This window comes from Ornithorhynchus anatinus, chromosome 9 (assembly GCF_004115215.2).
Source record: "Ornithorhynchus anatinus isolate Pmale09 chromosome 9, mOrnAna1.pri.v4, whole genome shotgun sequence".
Classification (NCBI taxonomy): Eukaryota; Metazoa; Chordata; class Mammalia; order Monotremata; family Ornithorhynchidae; genus Ornithorhynchus; species Ornithorhynchus anatinus.
In genome coordinates, this window is record NC_041736.1 from 59,075,414 (window position 1) to 59,099,971 (window position 24,558).

At 47.0% G+C, this 24,558-nt stretch overlaps 1 protein-coding gene across 23 annotated transcripts in view; it reads left to right on the top strand.

Annotated features, from left to right (window-relative positions):
• NRXN1 (neurexin 1) overlaps nt 1-24,558 on the top strand; it is a 637,736-nt gene that overhangs the window by 193,519 nt on the left and 419,659 nt on the right. The gene's annotated exons all lie outside the window — the stretch shown is intronic.

The following is a 24,558-nucleotide window of genomic DNA, read 5'->3' on the forward strand; positions in this document are numbered from 1 at the left end:
GTGGGCAAGTCACTTCACTTCTCTGTGCCTCAGTGACCTCGTCTGTAAAATGGAGATTAAGACTGTGAGCCCCTTGTGGGACAACCTGATGACCCTGTATCTACCCCAGCGCTTAGAACAGTGCTCTGCACGTAGGAAGCACTTAACAAATACCAACGTTATTATTATTATTAAGTTTTGGGGTAGGCTCTTTGAGAGCAGGATTTTTGTAGGTACTAATCCTCTCATATCCTTCCATAACTTAGAACAGGGTTCTGCCCAAAGTAGGTGCTCCATAAATGCCTCCGATTGAGCGATTGATCGTTCTACTATCCCAAGCGCTTAGAACAGTGCTCAGCACATAGTAAGTGCTTAACAAATACCATAATTAGTAGTAGTAGTAGTACGGCGTCTTTGCTCCCCATGGGCACTGAAGAAATATTACGGCCATTACCGTTCCTGATTTGATTTTCTGCTTCGGTGCTTGCAGATCTCAGTGGCCTGTACTCTCCAACTGCCTAGTCTAGTGCTCTGCACACAGTAAGCGCTCAACAAATACGATCGATCGATTGATATTTGGGTCCCTCTAAGGTAGATCCTACACCAAATAATTCCCCCCGTCTTGTCTCAGATGTTGTCAAGGACAAACATTATGAATGAAGGGCAGGGAAGAAGATTAATGTTATGGAATTCAGTATCACAGCTACATCCATATCTACTTTGGTCAGCGCCTCACATTTTGGGAGAGAGGTGTTAAATAATGAAAACAACCTAAACGCTTGTGCATTTCGAATGTGTACAATACAGTCATCTTCCCAGAGGCCTCACAACGTGGAATGGATTTTATTTCGGCCACTGTCTTAAAACCTCGTCCCTCTTCAAGAATTAGAGTGGTTTACCTAAGGTATTGTCTCCTCTTCTGATTGTGTGGGTAAACACTATTGATTATCTTTGGCTTGATGATAATTACATTGTCAGATTTACCACGGAGTTTAATTGGCTGCCGGAAATATTTGCAATCAGGTGAGCTGCGGAGTGAATTGATGGATTGTCGGGCTGCTTTGGGGTTATTTTCCCTCTGTAAATTACCGGAGGATTAGATAGCCAGTCCTATTAAATAATGAAGGCATATTGATAATACTAATATTTACCTTCCTGCTTGGGAGCAATGCTCATCAATAAAACATCTTTAATTAGCCCGGTGTCCCTGATACCTCCCCAAACGCCTACACGCCCCCCACCAAAATAGCCTCTGTCGGTGGACCGACGTGACTTTGGGAAGGGTTTTGGGCCGGTAAATCAGTGGAAGGCCGAAGTGTATGGTTGGTTCATGAGGAGTTCCAATTAAATAGCTCAGAGCACCATTTGAACTAGTGTTAAAACACACAGCGGGCCACTCACGTTAAAACGGTGAACATTCCCTACGCACGACCGAATGTAAGCTCGCGGTGCCTTTTGGATCTTCCCAGGTGTTAAGTAATACCAACGTTATTAAGTACTGTGCATCACCCTCAAACGCTCAAAAACACCGTCGCTAATGGTAATGGTGTTATTTGTTAAGCGCTTACTAATAATAACTGTGGTATTTGTTAAGCACTTACTCTGTGCCAGGCACTCTACTAAGCCCTGGGGTGGAAACAAGCAAATCAAGTTGGACACAGTCCTACTAATAAAACTACAGAGCAGCTTTTTATGGTATTTTCTTAACCTTTTATTTCACATGTACCTGGCATTTGGCTGGTCTCTTAAAGTAGACTCTGGAAATTAGATTGCCAGATATTGACAGGGCAAAAAAACTCACTTCGGATGGTGTCTGTCAACATGATTCTGGTTTACTGAGGCATTATCCAGTTTAAGGAGACCTAAAATTATCGTCAAGTTGCCGATAAAATCCCCCTTACCCCCCACCCCAGGCAGAATGCCAGAGAGGTTGGCAAGAGCTGGCAGTTCTCACAAAAGAAGGCTTGAACTCTGTGTTTATTGTAATGATAGAAAGGTTGCAGTATTTTATGACTATTGCTTAGAACTCTACGCTTTCTATCTTTTCATTTTTCCAGAAAAGTAGTGCTATTTTCGTGGGTGGGGAAATTTTCTTCCGATGATCGGAATAAATTAGACCTTAAGCGACTGTTATTGTTTAAGGGCTGCCAGAGAGCTGCCTGTGGAAATCACTTTTTCTATTAGAACCCGCCCTCGTGAAGGCATTCCTTCCGTCGTACTAACGAGCCCAGAGGTGGGTGAAGCAGCATGGTTTAGTGGATAGAGTCCAGGTCCGGGAGTAAAAAGGACCTGGGTTCTAATCCCAGCTCCACCACACACCTTCTCGGTGACCGTGGGTCGATCGCTTCACTCTTCTGGGTCTCGTTTACCTCATCTGTAAAGTGGGGATTAAGAATGTGAGCCCCATGTGGGACGGGGACTGTCCAACCTGATTAACTTGCATCTACCCCAGCACTTAGAACAGTCCTTACACCTGGTAAGTACTTAACAAGTATCGTAATTATTATCAATTATTATCATTATTTTGAGATTGGGCCGGGAGTATTTTCATGCCGTTCCCTTGGGGATGCCGCATCGTTGAGAACACTCTGTTCTACTACTAAAAAGGCTTGAAAAAGAGCCCATCTCACTAGGTTTTCTTTATGGTATCTGTTAAGCACTTACTATGTGCCAGGCACTGTACTAAGCACTGGGATAGATGCAATCTAATCAGGTCAGACCCAGTCTCTGTCCCACAAGGGGCTCCCAGTCTTAATCCCCACTTTACAGATGAAAGAACTAAGGCAAAGGGAAGTGAAGTGACTTGCCCAAGGTCACCCAGCAGACAAGTGGCAGAGCTGGAATTAGAACCCAGGTCCTTCTGACTCTCAGCGTGTGCACGATCCTCAAGCCCATGCGGCTTCTCTTTCCAGAAACTAATCATTTCCTGATATGAAGCTAGATTTACTCTTTCTTCCCGATGAAAGAAACCCACCCTGGAAGCTCAGAAAGGCTACGCTTAGCTTGCAGACCTCCACGATACCAAGCTAAATGTATCTTCACACCATTCCTTCCAGCCATGACACTGTAACTTGACGAGAAGCATTGTGGCCTAATGGGTAGAGCCCAGGCCTGGGCGTCAGAAGAACCTTGGTTCTAATTCCAACTCTGCCACTTGTCAACTGCGTGACTATGGGCAAGTCACTTCACTTCTTTGGGTCTCAGTTACCCCATCGGTAAAATGGGGATTAAGACTGTGAGCCCCATGCGGGAGTTAGACTGTGACTAATGCGATCATCTTGCATCTACCCCAGCGCTCAGTACAGTGTCTGACATATAGTAAGCGCTAAACTAGCACCAAAACAAAGAAACAAAAACGCCCAGTGGTGACCTCCTGCTAGCCAGGGAGCTCAGAGAAGTGGCTTCAGAATCGATGGCTTTTCCAGACATCCGTAGGGGCCAAATGTCAAGTCCCAGATAGCTCAGAGCCGGCCCCTTCCCGTTTGCTCTCAGCATGGGATTTGGATCGGGGACTGGAGCCTCTGGTGGAAGGAGAGTTTGCCACTGCAAAACCACTCCCTGCTGCATATAAAACCGTTGTCCTCTATTCCTCTTCGCCCCCAGACCTTTCTGGTCACCGGGCCATTACTGTGACTGTTTAGTAGAATGCTACTTCACGGTTAATATTTATCAAGCCATAGGATCTGAAATCATTATAAGAACGATGCATCACTTCAGATATTTAGCGCGTCGCTACCGAGGGTACGGGTGGAGGATCATAGACTGTTGATTTTGATTGTTCGGAAATCACAAAATGTGCTTGCACTGTGATTGAACTCATTACCTGGCAGAGTTCTATTAAGATAGCAATTTGGGAGACAATATGCACAGGACTCCCTCCAGCCAGAGGAAGCTTGCCAAGGCAAGGGGCAGGGAATCAATTCAGAGGAGAGGGAGTGAGACAGATAGGGTCAGGGAAGGAGTGGGTGTGAGAGAGAGAGAGAGATGGAGGGAGGAAGAGAGAGATGGGAAAAGGGAGAGAGGGAGGAAGGAAAGGAGTGAGAGAAAGGGAGGGAGGGAGGGAGATGGAGGAAGAAAGGGAGGGAAAGGGAAAGACGGGGAGGAATTAGAGGGATGGGAAAGGGGAGAGAGGGAGAGGCAGAGGGGGATGGAAGGAGTAAGAGAGAGAGAGAGAGAGAGGGAGAGAGACAGGAGGAAGAAAGGGAGAGGAAAGGGAGAGATAGGGAGGAATTAGAGATATGGGAAAGGGGAGAAAGGGAGAGGCAGAGAGGGAGGGAAGGAGTAAGAGAGAGGGAGAGGGAGAGAGACAGGAGGAAGAAAGGGAGAGGAAAGGGAGAGATAGGGAGGAATTAGAGATATGGGAAAGGGGAGAAAGGGAGAGGCAGAGAGGGAGGGAAGGAGTAAGAGAGAGAGGGAGACAGGAGGAAGAAAGGGAGAGGAAGGGAGAGATAGGGAGGAATAGAGGGATGGGAAAGGGGAGAAAGGAAGAGACAGGGAAGGGAGGATAGAGAGAAGGAGAGTGACTGGGAGGAAGAGAGAGAGAGGAAATGGGGAAAGGGAGACACAGGGAGGAGAGGGGGGAGAGGGAGACAGGGTGGAAGAGAGGGAGGGGAAGGGGGAAGGAAGAGTCAGAGAGGGAGAAAAGGGGAGAGAGGGAGAAGGAAAGTGGGGGAGAAGGGGAGGACTTAGAAAGCATGACAGGAAAAAAGATGGAGAGAAACAGGAAGGAAGAGGGAGAGACAAAGAGAGAGAGAGATAGGGAAAGAAAAAGGAAAGCAGGGAAGGAGGGAGTAAGAGGGAGTGGAAGAGACTGGGAAGGAGTGGGAAGCAGGGAGAGAGAGAAAGGGGAGAGACAGAGACAGAGAGCTTAAAAGCAGCAGCGTGAAGCAGCATGGCTTAGTGGAAAGAGCACGGGTTAGGGAGTCAGAGGTCATGGGTTCTAATCCCGGCTCCACCACTTATCAGCTGTGTGCCCTTGGACAACTCACTTTACTTCTCTGTGCCTCAGTTCCCTCATCTGTAAAATGGAGATTGAGATTGTGAGCCCCACTTGGGACAGGGACCGTATCCAACGAGATTTGCTTGAATCTAACCCAATTGTTAGTTCAGTGCCTGGCACATAATAAGCACTTAACAAATACCATTATTATTATGATCCCCCCCCCTTCCGGCCACAGTGATCAAACCCATTCCGGTGTCTCCCAACACGATGACATATACCTTCTCCGCCTCTCCAGCCGCAGTGGCAGAGCTTTGGTTTTGTAAAAATCTCTCATCCGGTTTGAAATAGGCGTTCTGGTAGCCGAATCTTCGAGAGCGATAATAACCCCTCAGCAAGATTGATTATCGAGTCTTCTGTGAGCACCGAGCCCTGGAGTAGCTGTCTGACATTTATTATCCAGGTGTCCACGGGAGAATTCACTCTGACACGCAGGGAAATGCATTCTTAGCTAAATTTTGTAGGAGGCCAATAAACAGGGATAGTTAGGGCTTTCTTGGGGGAAGCAGCATGGCCTAGAGGCGAGAGCGCAGGTTTGGGAGTCCGAGAACATGGGTTCTAATCCTGCTTCGCCACTTATGTGTTCTGTGAACTTGGGCGGGTCATGTCACTTCTCTCAGCCTCGGTTACCTCATCTGTAAAATGGGGATTCAGAGATTGAGCCCCATGTGGGACTGATTACCTGGTATCTACCCCGGCACTTAGAACAGTGCTTCGCACATAGTAAGCGTTTAACAAATACCATAATCAATATTAATTATCCGCATGGCTTAGTGGAAAGAGCATGAGCGTGGGAGTCAGAAGGCATGGGTTCTAATCCCATCTCTGTCACTTGTCTGCTGGATGACCTTGGGCTAGCCACTTACCTTCTCTGTGCCTCAGTTTCCTCATCTGTAAAATGAGGATTAAGACTGTCCAAGTGGGACAACCCGATTACCTTATATCAACCCCAACGCTTAGAAGAGTGCCTGACATGCGGTAAGCACTTAACAAATACCATAATAATTATTATTATTTATATTATTATTATTATTAGGGGCAGAGCATCATCACGAGGGCGAACAAAGCTGTTCTGAATTAGTCTCCCACTCCAATTCCGCCTCCTCCCCCTGTGCGGAGGACAACTGTCCGACTCATTTGAAATATGTCCGTCTCCTCACCCATCGCCACCCACGCCAGGGAAATGTTGGGATTTTTTTTTATTTTCTGAGGAGAAATATCTTCGCCGGTGAGACTCTCTCCACCCCAGAGAGCATTCCTGTACAGCTCATTTGTTTTATAGAGACTGTCACAAGTGAATTAAGAGGCCAGGTTGGTAGGCAGCAGACCTCGGAGCCTTGTTTGCGGTATTTTTTACGGGGGCTGGAGGGGTCACGGCGTGGAGGGAAAAGACTCCGTGGAAGAAAGCAATGTCGGAGGCGCAAGCTGCCCCTTAAGGGATTGTGAAATAATAACTATGGTTGTGTTAATCACTTGCTATGTGCCAAGCACTGTTCTAAGCACTGGAATAGATAGAAGTTAATCAGGTTGGACATAGTCCCTGTCATTCAGTCAGTCATATTTATTGAGCACTTACTGTGTGCAGAGCACTGTGCGAAGCCCTTGGAAAGTATAATTCAGCAACTAAAAGAGGCAGTCCCTGCCCACAACAGGCTCAATGTCCACTTGGGGCTCCCAGTCTCCATCCCCATTTTACAGATGAGGTTACTGAGGCCCAGAGAAGTGGAGTGACTTGCCCAAGGTCATCCAGGCAACAGCGGCAAAGCCAGGATTAGAACCCAAGTCCTTCTGCCCCCCAGGCCTGGGTTCTATCCATTAAGTCACGCTGCTGCCTAATGCAGTTTCGGAGGGGGCCTGCTTAGGGGAAGCAACACGGCGTAGTGGATAGAGCTTGGGCCTGGGAGACAGAAGGATTCTAATCCTGACTCCTCTACTTGTCTCTTGTGTGGCCTTGGACGTGTCACTTCACTTCACTGGGCCTCAGTTCCTTCATCTGTAAAATGGGGATTAACAGCGTGAGCTCCATGTGGGACAGGGACTGTGTCCAACCTGATTAACTTGTGGCGGAGCCAGGATTAGAACCCAGGTCCTTCTGACTCCCAGGCCCGGGCTCTATCCACTAAGTCATGCTGCGGAATCAGGGGACAGAGAAGAAACACTCAAAGGTCGCACCACACCAGCACATGGATCAGCGTCTCAGTCCGCCGTGGGCCCAGCAAAACATGGAAGTGCCCAGAAGTCCCAAATGGTTCAATCAATCAATCGATGATATTTATTGTGTGCTTACTGTGTGCAGAGCACTGTACCAAACCCTCAGGAGAGAGCACTACAACAGAATTAGCAGACACGTTCCCCATCCATATTGAGTTTATAGGCTAAAGGGGGAGACAGACATAAATATGAATAAGTAAATAATTTCTAATATATAATTTAAAGAAATGCACATAAGTGCTGTGGGGCTGGGGGTGAGGAGAATATCAAATGTCCACAGGTCACAGATCAAAGTGCATAGATGTCACAGAAGGGAGAGAGAGCCAGGGAAAAGAGGGTTTAATCCGGGAAGGCACGTATCGGGGAAATATAATTCATTCAGTCATATTTCTTGAGTGCTTACTGTGTTCAGAGCCCTGTACTAAGTGCTTGGAAAGTACAATAAGGCAAAAAAGAGAGACAATCCCTGCCCACACGGGGAGATGTGACCTTAACGTCCGGATGCCGGGATACGTCCCGGAAGCCAAAACCCATTGCCCGGACCTAGCAGCGTGGCTCAGTGGAAAGAGCCTGGGCTTCGGAGTCAGAGGTCATGGGTTCGACTCCCGGCTCTGCCACTCGTCAGCTGTGTGACTGTGGGCAAGTCACTTCACTTCCTCTGTGCCTCAGTTCCCTCATCTGTAAAATGGGGATTAAAACTGTGAGCCCCCCATGGGACAATCTGATCACCCTGTATCCCCCCAGCACTTAGAACAGTGCTTTGCACATAGTAAGCGCTTAACAAATCCCACCATTATTACCTAGGAAGCAGAAGGAGCTGAAATCCAAGGCTAAAATTTATTGCTGCTCCTAGCAGGATCATTTCCCAGCCCCTCTCGACCCCCCCCCCCCCAAATGGACCACCTCCATCCGGAATCCAGATCCCGGAAGACGGGGCCTGCACCCCTCTGGTCGTGTCCCCACCGACAGATCATCTGTCAAATCCAGACTCCCCAGAACAAAGTGAGACTCCGTTTGGTGGGGCGGGCATGTATCGATTCGACAGAAATAGCCAAGTAACTGAAACCGAAGGCAAATAACGCACCTCCCGGTGCTTTATTAGCTGGACTGATCCTGATAACTAGCTAGGGTAGCCCCGGACCATTTCACAGCTACCATCATCATCAAATATTTATTGGGCTCCTACGTGGGCTGGCTGTGTGCTAGCCAAACAGCATATTAAGCATCCCTAGCTCTAGCACGTATGTGCATTTCAAAGAGCAAAAATGAGGCCTCCAAAATCTTTCCCTTTATCCTGAGACTATTCCCAAATGTGGTGGGGTTTTTTGTTTGTTTGGTTTCTTTCGAAGTGGCAGCAGGGAGAAAGGAATCAATTTTGAGGCTGATGTTCAACACTGCATTTTCAAATCATTCTGCTCTGTCTCATTAGAATGGTGAAGATAATATTAGTGGTGTTTATTAAGAACTTGTTTATGTGCCAAACACTGTACAGAGCTAAGCGATAGCTAGGGTAGATTCAGGATAATCGGATTGGACAAAACGTATGTACGATTCGGGTACAATTTGGGTATCCCCGGTCTCCCTCAGGAGGCCGCCAATGGGGCTGGGCTTGGATTTTGGGTCCCAAGAGATTCATAGTGATGAAGAGGATTGGTAGCGTGACAAATTGAGATTTCAGAGAAGAACCAGGACACCTCTTTCTCTTGCGGTCTCTCTCCAACTCTTTCCTCCTCTCTCCATCTCTCTCCCTCCCTCTCTGTCCTTCTCCACGTCTCTCTACATTTCTCCACCTCTCTGCATTGTTCTCCACCTCTCTCCATCTCCCTCCATCTCTCTCCTCCTCTCTCCATCTCTCCACCTCCATCTCTCACCCTCTCTCTCTTTCTCTGTCACACACACACACTCTCTCTTTCCGTCTGTCACACAGTCTCTCTCTCTCTCTCTCTCTCTTCCCCAACCTCCCCCCCACCCCAGTGCTGTATGGGGAAGTTTTTCACAAACCAGAAGGCACCGATGACAAGAGAGGGTGAGAGGGTGAAAAGCAAACAGAAAGGGAGAAGATGGCAAATCCATTCTTATGCATTTTTTTTTCCCTCAGGGAAGTTTCTCACTCAATCGATTATATTTGTTGAGGGCTCACTAAATGCAGAGCACTCTCCTAAGCATTTGGGAGAGTACAATATAACAGAGTTGGTCAACACATTCCCTGCCCACAGTCCAGAGGGGGAGACAGGCAACAAATTAGGGGTATGTACATAAGTGCTATGGGGCTGGGGGCAGGGGGGATGAGTAAAGGGAGCAAGTCGGGGACGCAGAAGGGAGTGGGAGAAGAGGAAATGAGGGCTTAGTCAGGGAAGGCCTCTTGGAGGAGATTTGCCTTTAATAAGACTTGAACTGGGAGAGCGTCTGTCTCTCAATCCCTTCTGTAAAGAGCTTCTGTGATATGGTGATCAAGTTTTCTGACAATTGACACAGAGTGGGGAGACAAAAGCCAAACGTCTGCGTGGGGAGAAAGTGCGATCTAGTGGAAAGGCTTGGGTTTGAATCCCCGCTCTGCCCCAGACTATTGAGTGGCCTTGGACAAGTCACTCTCCCTCCCTGGTTCTCAGTTTCCTCATCAGTTAAAATTGCTGTGTTTACCTTGTGGAATGGGATCTTGGTTGCACCTGACTTAATTAGAACAGGGCTTGACTCCTAAATGAGCATCATAAACATAATAATGATGATGACGATAATGACGAAGGGTCCCAGGTGCTGATGGCTCTGGGTTTCATCCACCAATCCACCAGCAGTTCCTCCCACTTCCTCCCTCCCCCCACCCAGAACACAGAGGGGGTGAGGTCGGAGGTCAGAGGGTGGACCGGTCCAGCACGCTCTCACTCAGCCGGTTTATCGGGATCCTAGAGATGTGTCTGACTCCGTAAACAAGAATCAGTCCTTCAATCAGTGGGATTTATTGAGCACAGCAGTGCAGAGCACGGTATTTAGCACTTGGGAGAGTACACTGTAGAAGAGTTGGGAGAAACGATCCACAAGGAGTGGATATCTTCAGACAGTCTGCAGTTCCCATTAATGTTACATTTGTCCCAGATAGGTGTGGTGACCAAACTCTGCATCACCAAATATTGTCCTCAAAACCAAGAGTGACCCTGCCAGTGTCCACCATCATTAGCCCTCTGGGATTCCTTCTTGAAAAGGAGCAGTGTGGCCTAATGGAGAGAACAAGGGCCTGGGAGTCAGGGACCTGGCTTCCAACCCCAACTCCACCAGTTCCTTGCTGTCTGACAGTGGGCAAATCACTTCATTTCTCTGGGCCTCAGATTCCTCAACTGTAAAATGGGGATTTCAATACCTTTTGCCTTTCCCACTTAGACGGTGAGCCCCATGTGGGATGGGGATATGGTCCAACCCGATGAACTTGCATCTACCCCAGCACTTAGAATGGGGCTTGACACATAGTAAGCGCTTAACAAATTTATTAATGATGATGAAGATGATAGTAATAACTCCCAGTATAACTCGTATAGAGATGGAGACGTGTGAAACAAAAAGGAAAATTCCTCGGAAGATCAGAAGTGGAATTTTTACAACCACCGCTTCCCCTGCTACATTGTAAGTTCTTTGAGGGCAGGAATTGTGCCTCTGTTGTTCTCTGCAAAGAGCTTAGATCCAACACTCTGCATCCAAGTAGGCATTCAGTGAACACAAATGATTGATTGTTTGATTGATTGATGTCCCCACCCAGAGATTGTTTATATGCCCCAGAAGAGTTTAGGTTAATGTGTAAACTTCAGGCTACAACACTTATCTCTTTGGGAAAGGGTTATCTGTCTGTTTATCCACTCCCTGGCTTCCTGGCTGATTTTTTTCAGAAAATGAATTGTCCCTAAAACTTGAGGAATTATCCAGTTATACCTCAGGAAGAGGGGCCATTTGAAGGAGAGAGATGAGATTTACACATCTTGGTAATTTGCTGGTGGAGCTGAGAAGCTTTTACAATGGCCGTAATGAGCTCGGTGAATTTTTCCATGCACTTTGGCTAGGTGGAACGCCTGCCACTGTTTTGCTTTCTTTTATAATAATACCTTTCAAAATTTCCCATTGATTGCAATTAGGAAGCAGTTCTTTCTCAAGGTCTTGAGACCTCTCCACATCAAAAATATCCTAGCATACTTCTCCCCCGCCTGCTTTGCGTTACTTTTTCTCTCCCTCTAACCCTCTCCTTGTTTTCCCTGATTCCCTCTCTCTCTTCTGCCTCCATCCCTCCTCCCATCTCTCCCTCCTTGTTTTCCCTGATTCCATCTCTCTTCCCCTCTCTATTCTTCTTCCCCCCTCCCTCTTTCCTTCTTCTTCTCTTCTCCTTCTCTTTCTCTCCCACCTGCTTCTCCCTTTCCTCCTTTCCCCAGTCATCCCCTCCCCTTTCTCCTATTTTTGCCACTCCTTCTCTTTCCCTCATCTCCCTCCTCCTCCTTCTGCTCTTCCTCTTCCTCCTTTTCTTCCTCTTCCTGCTCTTCTTACCTTCTCCTCCTCTTCTTTCTTCTCCTCTACTTTGTCCGCCTCCTCCAACTTCTCTTCCTCCTCCTTCTGCTGGCCTTTGGTTTCTCCTTTCCCCAGCCTCTCATTCCCCGTCCTCCATCCTTCCCTCTCACGACCTACCCTCGCTCCAGCTAGGATGAGAGAGTACACGCATGCCCACGTCATCTGCTTGCCTACAATGCTGAACCACCTTGTTGTCTCCTCACCCTTAACAGCTGGAGCCAGCTGCAGGCATCAAGTAACATCTGGAAACATCTCGCCAGCAGCAACTCTAATTGGCTGGTTTGGGTTTCAGGGATGGAAGGAGAGGCAGGAGTCAGTGCTAAGTGGCTGTTGAGGTTTTCCTCAAATTCTCAAGTGTTTGTTTGAACACCGGTCGTCTAATGGAATTGGTGCCTCCCTTGAATAGGAACTGAGAGTCTCTCTCTGTCTCTACCCCTTGTATCTACTCCAGTGCTTAGAACAGTGTTTGGCACATAGTAGGGGCTTAACAAATACCATCATCATTATTAGTATTATTATTAGGACTATTAATTGAGTGCCTTCAAGGGCCAGGTGCTGAATGAAATGCCCAGGAGAGGACAGTGGAGTTAGTAGACATGCTCTCTGCCCTCAAGGATTTCATAGTCTGGCTTTGTTTACTCCTTGGGGAATCAAAGCAACTAAAATGTTGAATTTTCCCTGGAAGAGAAATATCACAATGCCACGCTGCTTCTCGAATGATGGTTCTTGTTAAGTCATTACTAGCACTGTTCCCCAAGCACTGTTCTAATGCTGGGGGAGATACAAGGTAATCAGGTTTTCCCACGTGGGGCTTACAGCCTTCATTCCCATTTTCATTCATTCATTCATTCATTCAATAGTATTTATTGAGCGCTTACTATTTGCAGAGCACTGTACTAAGCGCTTGGAATGTACAAATCGGCAACAGATAGAGACAGTCCCTGCTCTTTGACGGGCTTACGGTCTAATCGGGGGAGACAGGCAGACAAGAACGATGGCAATAAATAGAGTTAAGGGGAAGAACATCTCATAAAACAATGGCAAATAAATAGAATCAGGGTAATGTACATCTCATTAAACAAAATAAATAGGGTGATGAAGATATATACAGTTGAGTGGGCAAGTACAGTACTGAGGGGGTGGGATGGGAGAGGGGGAGGAGGAGAGGGAAAGGGGGGAGAAGAGGGTTTAGCTGTGGAGAGGTGAAGCGGAGGGGGTAGACGGAGCAGAGGGAAAAAGGAGGGAGGTCAGTCTGGGAAGGCCTCTTGGAGGAGGAGAGCTTTAAGTAGGGATTTGAAGAGGGGAAGAGAATTAGATTGTTGGAGGTGAGGACGGAGTTTACCTCATTTTACAGATGAGGTGACTGAGGCACAGAGAAGTTAAGTAAAAAGTCACACAACAGGCAAGTGGAGGAGCCAGGATTAGAACCCATGACCTTCTGACTCCCGACCCGGGCTCTGTGCACTACCCCATGCTGCTTCTCATCACTGGGAACCCCAGAGGTCACGGCGCTACGTGTCTTCACTCTTCCTCAGCTCTGGTCTTTGCGGTCCGGGGGACAGACAGACAGGCTACCTTTTAGGGGAAAGCAAGAGCAAGGAGGTGACTTCTCCTGTGATATATTCCAGCGACATCTGCTGAATCGTTGCCCTCTCTCCACCTCCCTCTGGCCACATAGGAAAGATTTCATTTGGCCTCCCGTAATTTCTAGGAGGATTAAAGTACAATCGGCATGGCCAAGGGATGCCGCCAAGGCAAGAGAATGGAGTTAGTTGACCTTGACTGAAGTTAATTTAGCCAGCAGAAATGTTACGCACAGCGGCGTGGAAGACAGATGCCCATTCGGACAGGTCTTTAAATCCAATATCTCGCTTCGGGTCTGCCTCGAGAGCTCCACATTTCTTTTTCTCCCGATTTGTTCAGCTAATCCGGCGCTGAATCAGAAGTGGAAGAGTCAGGTACCTTGGTTAGTGTTGACCAGTAGTAAGGAAATGGAAAAAGTCCCATCTGTCAGGTCCACCGAGACTATTGTGATCATTGGCCAGGTTCAGTCATATTTATTGAGCGCTTACCGTGTGCAGAGCACAGTACTAAGTGCTTGGGTAAGTGCAGTTTAACAGAGTTAGTGGACATGGCAGGATTAGACGTTTTATCATCATCATCATCACATTCATCAGTGGTATTTACTGAGCGCTTATGATGTGCAGAACACTGTACCAAGCATTTGGGCAAGTCATTTTAACAAATTGGAAGACACGTTCCCTGCACGCAGTGAGCTTTCAGTATGGAGCTTACAGACTGGAGCTTAATATCTAGAGTTTAAAGTCTACAGCCTACAGTTTCTTCGATCCTATAACAATGCATCAGTGGTATTTATTGAGCACTTACGATGTGCAGAACACTGTACCAAGCACTTGGGCAAGTAATATGAACAAATTGGAAGACCCGTTCCCTGCCCACAGTGAACTTTCAGTAAGGAGCTTACAGACTAGAGCTTAATGTCTAGAATTTAAAGTCTACAGCCCACAGTTTCTTCGATCCTATAACAGTGCCACCAGGGTATTTCTAAGTTTACAGTACAGCCAGGCCTTGTAGAATACGTTGGTTCTTTCCACGCTTTGGAGAGGAGGCTACGGAGGACCGAGGAGATGTTCTTCCTACAGCACCGGTCAGTCTGGATACAGAACGCCACCTCCATGTAGGACTAGCAGTTGAGGGCTTTTAAATGGCATCACTCAAAGAGAGAACACTACACTATGAAGACCTTTGAGAATATAATTTCTGCTTGGTGATTTGTAGAAATTGTGACTGGTGCTTCTGTCCCTATTTTTCTTTTTTAAAAGGTATTTTCTAAACGATTACTATGTGCCAGGCACTGCCCTACGTGCTGGGGTAGATACAAACTAATCAGGTCAGACCCGTCCATATCCCACATGGGGCTCACGGTTTTAATCCCCACTTTTCACATGAGGTAACTGAGGCACAGAGAGGTGAAGCGACTTGCCCAAAATTACACAGCAGGCAAGTGGCAGAGCCAGGATTAGAACCCAGGTCCTTGGACTCCCAGGTCATGGCCTGCTTCCGCTAGACGACTGATATACGTGATAGATAGCTAAGAGATCAAAATGAAATGTTTACCAAAAGATCACACTGCACCAATGCCAGGAATAAAAGCTTTCAGTCCAAATTTTTCCAATTGCGTGACTCCTCCTACCTATATGCAATGCTAATTATTTTTTCTTCTTTTGAAGAGGAAAATAAAACACCATTATGTATGTATGTGTGTATGTAAGCAGTGAATACACTGTATTCATTTCCTTAGGGAACATCAACAGTATGGATTTTTTTTTTTTTTTTTGCCTCTCACTACATTTCATTTACACATTTTAAAATTGGGGGAAAAGGAAGAACCGATTAAAGGGTATCTCTTGGGAAGCAAATGTAACATTGTGATTTTTTTTTGTTCCTGGCAATCTGCCTCTGGCAGGCAATACATTTTTTCTTCTCGACCAGGTTTTTTCTTGTTGTAGTTGATTTTCAAAAACTCAAATTTTTATCTATATCCAAACCATGTCGTTATATCATGTTGCAATTTTGGGGACTGTAGCCCGTGTTGCTTCTGGAGCTTGATAATAATAATAATAATGATTGTCATATTTGTTAGTGCTTACTACGTGTCAGACACTGTACTAAGCTCTGGGGTGGATACAAGCAAATTGGTTTGGACACAGTCCCTGCATCACAGTGGGCTCACAGTCTCAATCCCCATTTTACAGATGAAGTGACTGAGGGCCAGAGATGTGAAATGAAATGCCCAGGATCACACAGCAGACAGGTGGCAGATCTGGGATTAGAACCCAGATCCTTCTGATGCCCAGACCTGAGCTCACGCGAACTGAGAATCGCTCTTAACCCATAAAGTAAGCGTGGCATTTGTTAAGCGCTTCCTCTGTACAAAACACTGAGTCTTTTTGGCAAAATTTGAAACCCCCTCAGCTGACTCTCCTTCCACATTTCGAAAGGTGGGGAGAGATGGCTCGGTTCAAGGCTTTTTAACACTCTGTTCACAGCTGACTCCTCCATTAATTTGTAAGCTGTTTGCCAGCAGGAATCGTGTCTTCTGCCTTCTAGTCTCCTCTGCCACCCCTCTCACAAGCGCTTAGTACAGCGTTCCACACAAAGTACTCACGAAATACCATCGGTTGATCGAGTGATGTTTGGTCGTCTTTGTCTTTTGGATTTTTTGTTGGCCTTTCCTGAAGTATCTGTCACCAACTCCCCCTCCCCTCCTTGGCTTAGATTGTTGAGCTCCTTTAGGGTGCAGAGACGGCAGCGCGACCTAGTAGCTAGAGCCCGGGCTTGGGAGTCAGAAGGACTTGAGTTCTAATCCCGGCTCTGCCACTTATCTGCTGTGTGACCTTAGGCAAGTCACTTCACTTCTCTCTGCCTCACTTACCTCAGCTGTAAAATGGGGATTGAGACTGTCAGCCCCACGTGGGACAAGGACTGTGTCCAACCCGATTTGCTTGTATCCACCTCAGCCCTTAGTACAGTGCCTTAGTACATAGTAATAACTTAACAAACACCACTATTATCATTATGATTATTATTAACCATGTATTTCTTTCCCAGCTTTCATTGCAGCTTTGCACATGGTAAGCTACATACTGCATCATAATAATAATAATTATGGTATTTGTTAAGCCCTTACTTTGTGCCAAGCACTGATTACAAGGTAATTAGGTTGTCCCAAGTGGGGCTCACAGCCTTAATCCCCATTTTACAGATGAGGCAACCGAGGCACAGAGAAGTTAAGTGGCTTGCCTAAGGTCACACAACAGACAAGTGGGGGAGCGGGATTAGAACCCATGTCCCCTGACTCCCAAGCCCATGCCCTGTCCATTAAGCCACACTGCTCCAGTAAATACTTTTGCCTGATCAAAAAATGGGGAAGTGTGGAATTTGATTTTGCTCCTGCCTCACCTGACTCTTTATGCGAGCTCTTTGTTACAGTTCTTTGTCGTTCAATAGAGCGGGATAGGTGACTCTACCCTATCACACAAGGGAAAATGAATTGTCAGTCAGAATTCAGGAGTGAACTAATGGTACCTCTGATCTCTTAACGAGTCCAGGAGGAAACTCAAAAACCAACACAACCGGAGAAGCGTTTCCCAGGGGTGGATAGGAACGAGTGTGTGTGCGACTGTGTGTGAGCGTGTGGATGGGCAGAGGGTTGGGGGCGGTGGGAGGGTACAAGCCCTGCTCCGCCAGATGAGTAGAAAAAAGGTGTGTTTTTATAGCAGCAGGAATTAAAGCATTCTCAGGAGTGGTCTGAGTTAATGCATTCCATGAGCAGGAGGTAGGGTGTTAAATTCATTTTATTTCGCAGCTAGCAGAAACATCAGATCAGGGGGAAATATGTACTCGCTATTCAAGAGTCTCCTCCATAGCCCGGGGCAAGCAGATGAGTTGGACTAAAGCAAGCCAGGAAGCTGTCTGCCCGCCTTCCCGGCCTTGCCAATGAATTAGCGTCCGCTGCCTCTCCGAAAAGATCTGGGCTCTTTTTCAGTTAGAACGCTACCGACCCAAACAGACACAGGTTTCACAGGCCAGGCCCCCAGAATGAATTTCCAGAGGGACAGAGGGAGAGATCAGGGAGGAGAAAAAAGGTTTCTTCACCGGTCAGGATCCTCTCCACCCTGTCGCTGCAGCAGCCTCGAGTACCGGCCTAGGAGTCAGAAGTGTCTGGGTTCTATTCTCAGCTTTGCCACTTGTCTGCTGTGTGATCTTGGGCAAGTCACTTCACTTCTCTGGGCCTCAGTTACCTCATCTGTAAAATGGGGATTGAGATTCAAAGACCTATGTGGGACAGGATCTGTGTCCAACCCAATTATCTTGGGTCTACCCCAACACTTAGTACATTGCCTGTCGCGTAGTAGGCGCTTAACAAATACCATAATTATTATTGTATTTGTGGAAAGAGGCTGGTTCTGGAAGCCTGTCTGGAGGGCGCTGAGTTCTAACCCTGATTCTGTCACTTCCCTGCTGGGTGACCCTGGGCAAGTCACTTCCCTTGCCTGTGCCTCAGTTCCCTCATCTGTAAAATGGGAATTCAATCCCTGGTCTCCCTCCTGCTGAGACGGAGAACCTCACGATGGTAATGTGTCTACTCCAGATCTTAATTCAGTGAGTGGTAAATATCAGTCAATCCTATTTATCGAGCACTTATTGTGTGCAGAGGACTGTACTAAACTCTTGAGAAAGTACTGTAGAGAAGAGTTGGTAGACATATTCCCCGTTCAGTTCTCAGTAAATGCTTAACAACTACGACACGTATTATTCCAATCCCGACTCCTGTGTCCTGCCATGTGAATCTGGGCAAGTCCCTGAACAACTCAGATCTTTAGTTACTGAGAATAGAGAATAAGAGATTCGCCGTCCCTCCCTGTTTCATACAAAAAATAAGAAACTCAACCCCCCCCTCCGCCATTGACTGGAATCCCTATGAGGAACTGTGTCTGAGTGGATCAACTCTTCTATATTTTTATTTTTTAATGGCATTTGTTAAGCAATTCCTATATGCCAAGCCCTGCGCTCTGTACTAAGGGAGTTACAAGTTAGGGTGGACCTGGTCCGTGTCCCATGTGGGGCTCACAATCTTAATCCCTATTTTACAGATGAGGGAACGGAGGGACAGAGAAGCGAAGTGACTTGCCCAAGGTCACACAGCAGACAAGTAGCTATTGCCAGTTGTTCCTGTGCCAGCACATAGTACATAGTAAGTTCTTCATAAATACCAGTATTCATAGTTGCAGCACTAGAAGCGGTAGTAGATTAATAATAATAATAATAACGATGGTATTTGTGAAACGCTTACTAGGTGCCAAGCACTGTTCTAAGCCCTGGGCGGGGAGGGAATGCATGGTAATCAGGTTGTTCTACAGTCTTAATCCCCATTTTACAGATGAAGGAACTGAAGCATGGAGAAGTGAAGTGACTTACCCAATCACACAGCTGACAAGGGGCGGAGCGGGGATTAGAACCCATGACCTCTGACTCTCAAGTCCGGGCTCTTGCCACTGAGCCACACTGCTTCTCGCACTAGTAATAGTACTGGTAGTAGCTGCTGGAAAGAAAGACTGTGGCTAGTGTTTCTTTTCATTACAAGCCAAACCTGTGGAGTTGGGACAGGACTGCATAAGAGCTGTATTTCTCTGGTGATAATTTTTAGTATTTTTTTTTTGTTTTTTATGGTATGACTCCCTGCCAGACTCTGTATCTAAACTCTGGGATTGATACAAACTAATCAGAATGGAAACAGGCTCAGTCCCACATGGGGCTCCTAGTCTCGATCCCCATCTTGCAGATGAGGTAACTGAGGCCCAGAGAAGTGAAGCGACTTGCTCAAGGCCACCCAGCAGATGAGTGGCAGATCCATGATTAGAACCCAGGTCCTTCCAACTCTCAGGCCCGGGCTCTCCCCCTTAGGCCACACTGCTTCTCTATGTTCATCCATTTGTTCATCCAGAGACTGCTGAGAACCCAGAATCAAGCCCCAGTTCCTTGACCATGGGAAAAGGGGCATCACCACCCATCCTGGAAGAGAGGAATCTGCTGCTGGCATTAGAGCTAAAGGCCGTTTTTCACTGGCAAGATCCAGTTTTCCGTGAGAATTATTTTTAACTGGCTGGAAGCCAGCCAGCATCGACTCTCCCAAAAGCAATCATGTGCACAAGAGAGGGGGCTGACTGGTTTCCCCTCTCCTGTGGGGGCTGACTGGTTTCCCATTCCGAAGATGCTAGAGCAGAGTGGCCTAGTGGATAGAGCCCGGGCCCGGGAGTCAAAATGGACCTGGATTCTAATCCCGGCTTCGCTGCTTGTCTGCTGTAAACTCGCTGTCAGCAGGGAATGTGTCTGTTTTATTGTTGTATTGTACTCTCCCAAATGCTTTGTACAGTGCTCTGCACACAGTAAGCATCCAAGCAATAAAGTTGAAATTGCATTGTTAGGGAAGCAGCGTGACTCAGTGGAAAGAGTACGGGCTTGGGAGTCAGAGGTCATGGATTCGAATGCCGGCTCTGCCACTTGTCAACTGTGTGACTGTGGGCAAGTCACTTCACTTCTCTGTGCCTCAGTTACCTCATCTGCAAAATGGGGATGAAGACTGTGAGCCTCACGTGGGACAACCTGATGACCCTGTATCTCCCCCACTGCTTAGAACAGTGGTCGGCACATAGTAAGCGCTTAACAAATACCAACATTATTATCATTATTGTTGTTGTGAGACCCCGTCTGGCCTCACCTGTAAAATGGGTATGAAGACTGTGAGCCCCGTGTGGGACAGGGACTGTGTCTGACCTGATGAGCTTGTATCTACCCCAGCACTCAGTACAGTGCCTGGCCCATAGTAAGCTCTTATCACATAACATTTTTTAAAAAAAGTCGTGATGGAGATTAGAACGAGGAGAGGATTGGGAGATGGCCGTGGACCCCTTGAGGCCAGTGGTCTTGGACTGGGAGCCCAGTTTGGGACTGGGACTGTGTCTAACCTGATTAGCTTCTATCCGCCTCGGCACTTAGTACAGTAACGACAGTGATGATGACATTCGTTAGTCTCTTACTCTGTGCCAAGCATTGTACTAAGCTCTGGGTTAGATACAAGCTGCCCCACATAGGGCTCCCAGACTAAGTGCTTGGCACATAGTAAGCAGTTAACAAATAGCACCATTATCATTATTATTATTATTATTATCATTATTAGCAGTAGCCCATATGCTCAGTACCAATGATGAACTGGATGACTTTGAGAAAAATCATCAGTGTTGGGTGAAAACGTGTTAATGTTTCCAGAATGCCCTGTCAGGCACCGAAGCATTTTGAGAAGCAGCATGGCCAAGTGGTGTAAGCCCAGGCATGGGAGTCAGAAGGATCTGGGTTCTAATACTGGCTTTGCCACTTGTCTGCTGTGTGACCTTGGCCAAGTCACTTCACTTCCCTGAGCCTCAGTTACCTCATCTGTAAAATGGAGATTAAGACTCTGAGCCCCATGTGTGACAGGAACTGTGTCTAACCTGCTCCGCTTGTATCTACCCCAGCGCTTAGTACAGGGCCTGGCACATAGTAAGAGCTGAACAAGTACCAGTGATGACAATTATGATCTCTGTCAGGGCCTCAAAGCTGAGCCCCGGCCAATGACACGGTCAGGGAATCCATTGGTCGACTCAAATGTCCCGTAAAGGAGACGGAAGAGTTGTGCTCCATCACTTTGACAGCTAAATTACAGGAGACTCAGCCTGATTTCAGGCCCCGGTTGTCATCCAAATCGAAGTCGGGATTTGCAGCGATCTCTTCTGACACGATGAAATGTCTTCTGTGGGCTGTTTCCAGGATTCTCTCTGGCTACTTTATTAGGCAAGAAATGGCACAAATCAGGACCGGGTTCTAAAACCACCGGCTTTCTTAGTGCCTCCTGAATTGGAGCACCAGGCAAAGAGTAAAATGGGTTTGCTGGAAATAAGAAAGGGAGAGATCCTCTTAGGCAGCGGCCTTATATTAAATCGATCAATCAATCAATTGTATTTATTGAGCACTTACTATGTGTTGAGAACTGTATCAAGCTCTTGGGAGAGTACGATACAAAAAAATTAGCAGACATGTTCCTTGCTCATAATGAGCTTATAGGCTGGAGGAAGAGACAGACATTAATATGAATAAATGATATCCCATTTAGCGATCTGTACATAAGTGCTGTGGGATTGGGGGCGGTGCAAAGATCAAATGTCCAGAGTTCCCAGATCCAAGAGCGTAGACACAGCAAGGAAAGCAAGTTGGGGAAAGAAGGGTTTAATCAGGGAAAGTTGATCAATACCAGGAAAAGTGGAGCTCCTAACTATTTGCAGATCTCCGTACTTGGTGCTTGGCAATATGCAAAGAGAACTTAGGAGTGTCGTCCTTTGCTTAAGCTTACTGGGGGAAAGAGAAGACACGGAGGTATGCTTTGACAAAAGCACAACTACTGAAAGAGTGTGAACATAGAAAGTACAAAGAGAAGTGAATGAATGAGTCAAGCACTAAGCAAATGGAGAGAGGAGGGCTCAGGTCTCCGAAGGAATAGTAGGGACAGAAGAGTAGGTGTAATTTGTCAAGGAAAGCTTCCTGGAGGAGGTAACATTAAAAAAAATGGCATCTGTTAAACACTTACCGTGTGCCAAGCACTGTTCTAAGTGCTGGGGTAGATACACGGTTCAGGTTGTCCCACTTGGGGCTCACAGTCTTAATCCCCATTTCACAGATGAGGTAAATGGGGCACCGAGAAGTTAAATGATTTGCCCAAATCCACAGAGCTGACAACTGCGAGCCCGTTGTTGGGCAGGGATTTTCTCTATCTGTTGCCGAATTGTACATTCCAAGCGCTCAGCACAGTGCTCTGCACACAGTAAGCACTCAATAAATACGATTGAATGAAGTGACGGAGCCGTAATTAGAACCCACGACCTGTGGTCTTTCCACTAAGCCAAGCTTCTTCTTTTCAGAAGGCCTTTAATGCGGGGAGCGATGTGGTTTGGTGAAAAGATGAATGAGGGATGATGATGATGATGATAGCAACAGTAATATTTGTTAACTAGTTGCTGGGTTGCAAGCCCTGTGCTAAGCAATGGGATAAACACAAGGATGCACTGTACGGAGTTCTGACCCACTGCGAATTGAACAACTTCACCCAACTTAGCATCCTCCTTACAAGGGTAACTAACACAGTCTCTATTCATAGCTCATCACACTTCTTCTCCCAGAGGGTGGGGAGACATATGGAATCTTTCACCACGAGAATCTGTGCAGGAAGAAAATATCGGTAGATTTGGGACGGGTTTGGAGGACTGGGAGAGGAGGGGTGACCCACGATGATTTAGTAGAGGGTAAATGTCAGATCTTGAGTGGGAGGTTAGGGGTATTAGCTGGTCCATTCCTCAATATTTGGAAGTATTTGAAGCAGCATGGCCTAGTTGAAAAAGCCCGGGCCTGGTAGTCAGAAGGACCCGGGTACTAACCCCAGCTCTGCCACTTATCTGCTGAGTGACCTTGTGCGAGTCACTTCACTTCTCTGTGCCTCAGTAACCTCATCTGTAAAATAAGGATTTAGACTGGGAGTCCCACATGGGACATGGACCATGTCCGACCTGTTTAGCTTGTATCTACCCCAACGCTTAGTACGGTGCCTGGCAAATAGTAAGCACTTACCAACTACCAGAAAAAAATTATTGAGCAATCACTGGGTGCGGAGCACTATATTAATAATAATAATGTTAGTATTTAAGTGCTTACTATGTGCAGAGCACTGTTCTAAGCACTGGGGAAGATACAGAGTAATGAGATTGTCCCACATGAGTCTCACAGTTAATAATAATAATAATGTTGGTATTTGTTAAGCGCTTACTATGTGCCAAGCATTGTTCTAAGCGCTGGGGTAGATACAGGGTCATCAGGTTGTCCCACGTGAGGCTCACAGTTAATCCCCATTTTACAGATGAGGTAACTGAGGCACAGAGAAGTTAAGTGATTTGCCCACAGTCACACAGCTGACAAGTGGTAGAGCAGGGATTCGAACTCATGACCTCTGACTCCCAAGCCCGGGCTCTTTCCACTGAGCCACGCTGCTTCCCTTAAGCACTCGAGTCGGTATACGTATTCCTTGCCCTTGCAGAGCTTACAGTCGAGTGACAAAGACAGACATTGAAATAACTTACGCTTCTGGACGTAGGTGCTTCAGGGCCGTGCGTGAGGTGATTAGCAAATGTTTCAAAGGTACAAATCCAAGTGCAAGGATGACGCAGAAGGGAGAGGGCGTAGGGGAAAGGAGGACTTAGTCAGGGAAGGCCTCTTGGGGGAGGTGGGCTCGGAATAAGGTTTTGAAGGTGGAGAGAATGGTGGTCTGTTAGATATGAAGGGGAGGGAGTTTCAGGACGGAGGGAGAACTCCGGTGAAGGGCTGGAAACGAGATAGATGAGATTGAGGAAGAGGGATAGGTTCGCATCAGGAAAGCAGAGTGCGCCTACTGGATTGTAGTAGGAAATCAGAAAGGTAAGGTGGTGGTGATAGTAGTATTAAGTAGTAATAGTATTTATTGAACACTTACTGTGTTCAGAGCATTGTACTAAACACTGGGAGAAATCACGTAGCTGGGAATTAAACACGGTCCCTGGCACTTGAAAGACTTCCAAATTTAGGGTTTAAGAGGGGAGAAGGGATCGAAGACAGACGCAACAGGAATGATGAAACATTAAAACCCAACATGAACGAATGCGATCCCGGGGCCTGTCGGGAGGGAAGGTGGGAGTAACCGTGGTGGCGATGGAAGAGTCCGAGAGCGGGTGGGAGCGGCTTTTACCTCGGCACAGCAGGCACGGAGCACCTGTGTGGCAGGGGGTAAGGGGCCAATTGGTAGGAAGATGAGGGAATCAACCGGTTGAGTGTTCTACCGTCAAAAGTGAGGAGTTGCTTGTTGGGGCGGAGGCTGACGGGTAAACACTGGAGGATCTTGAGGAGTGGGGAGACCTGAAATGAATGGTTTTGGAGAAAAATAATCCAGGCAGAAGAGTGAAGTGCTGGAGTGGCGAGAGACAGGAGGCGGGGAGGTCAGCAAGGAGGTTGATGCCGTATCGATGTGAGATAGGATACGTGCTCGGATCGGCCTGGAAACAGTTTGGATGGAGAAATAAGGGTCGATTTTAGCGACGTTGTGATGGTAAATCTGTCAGGATTTGGTGACTGGCCGAATATACAGATGGAACGAGAGAGATGAGTCAAAGATAATACCAAGGTAACCAATTTGGGAG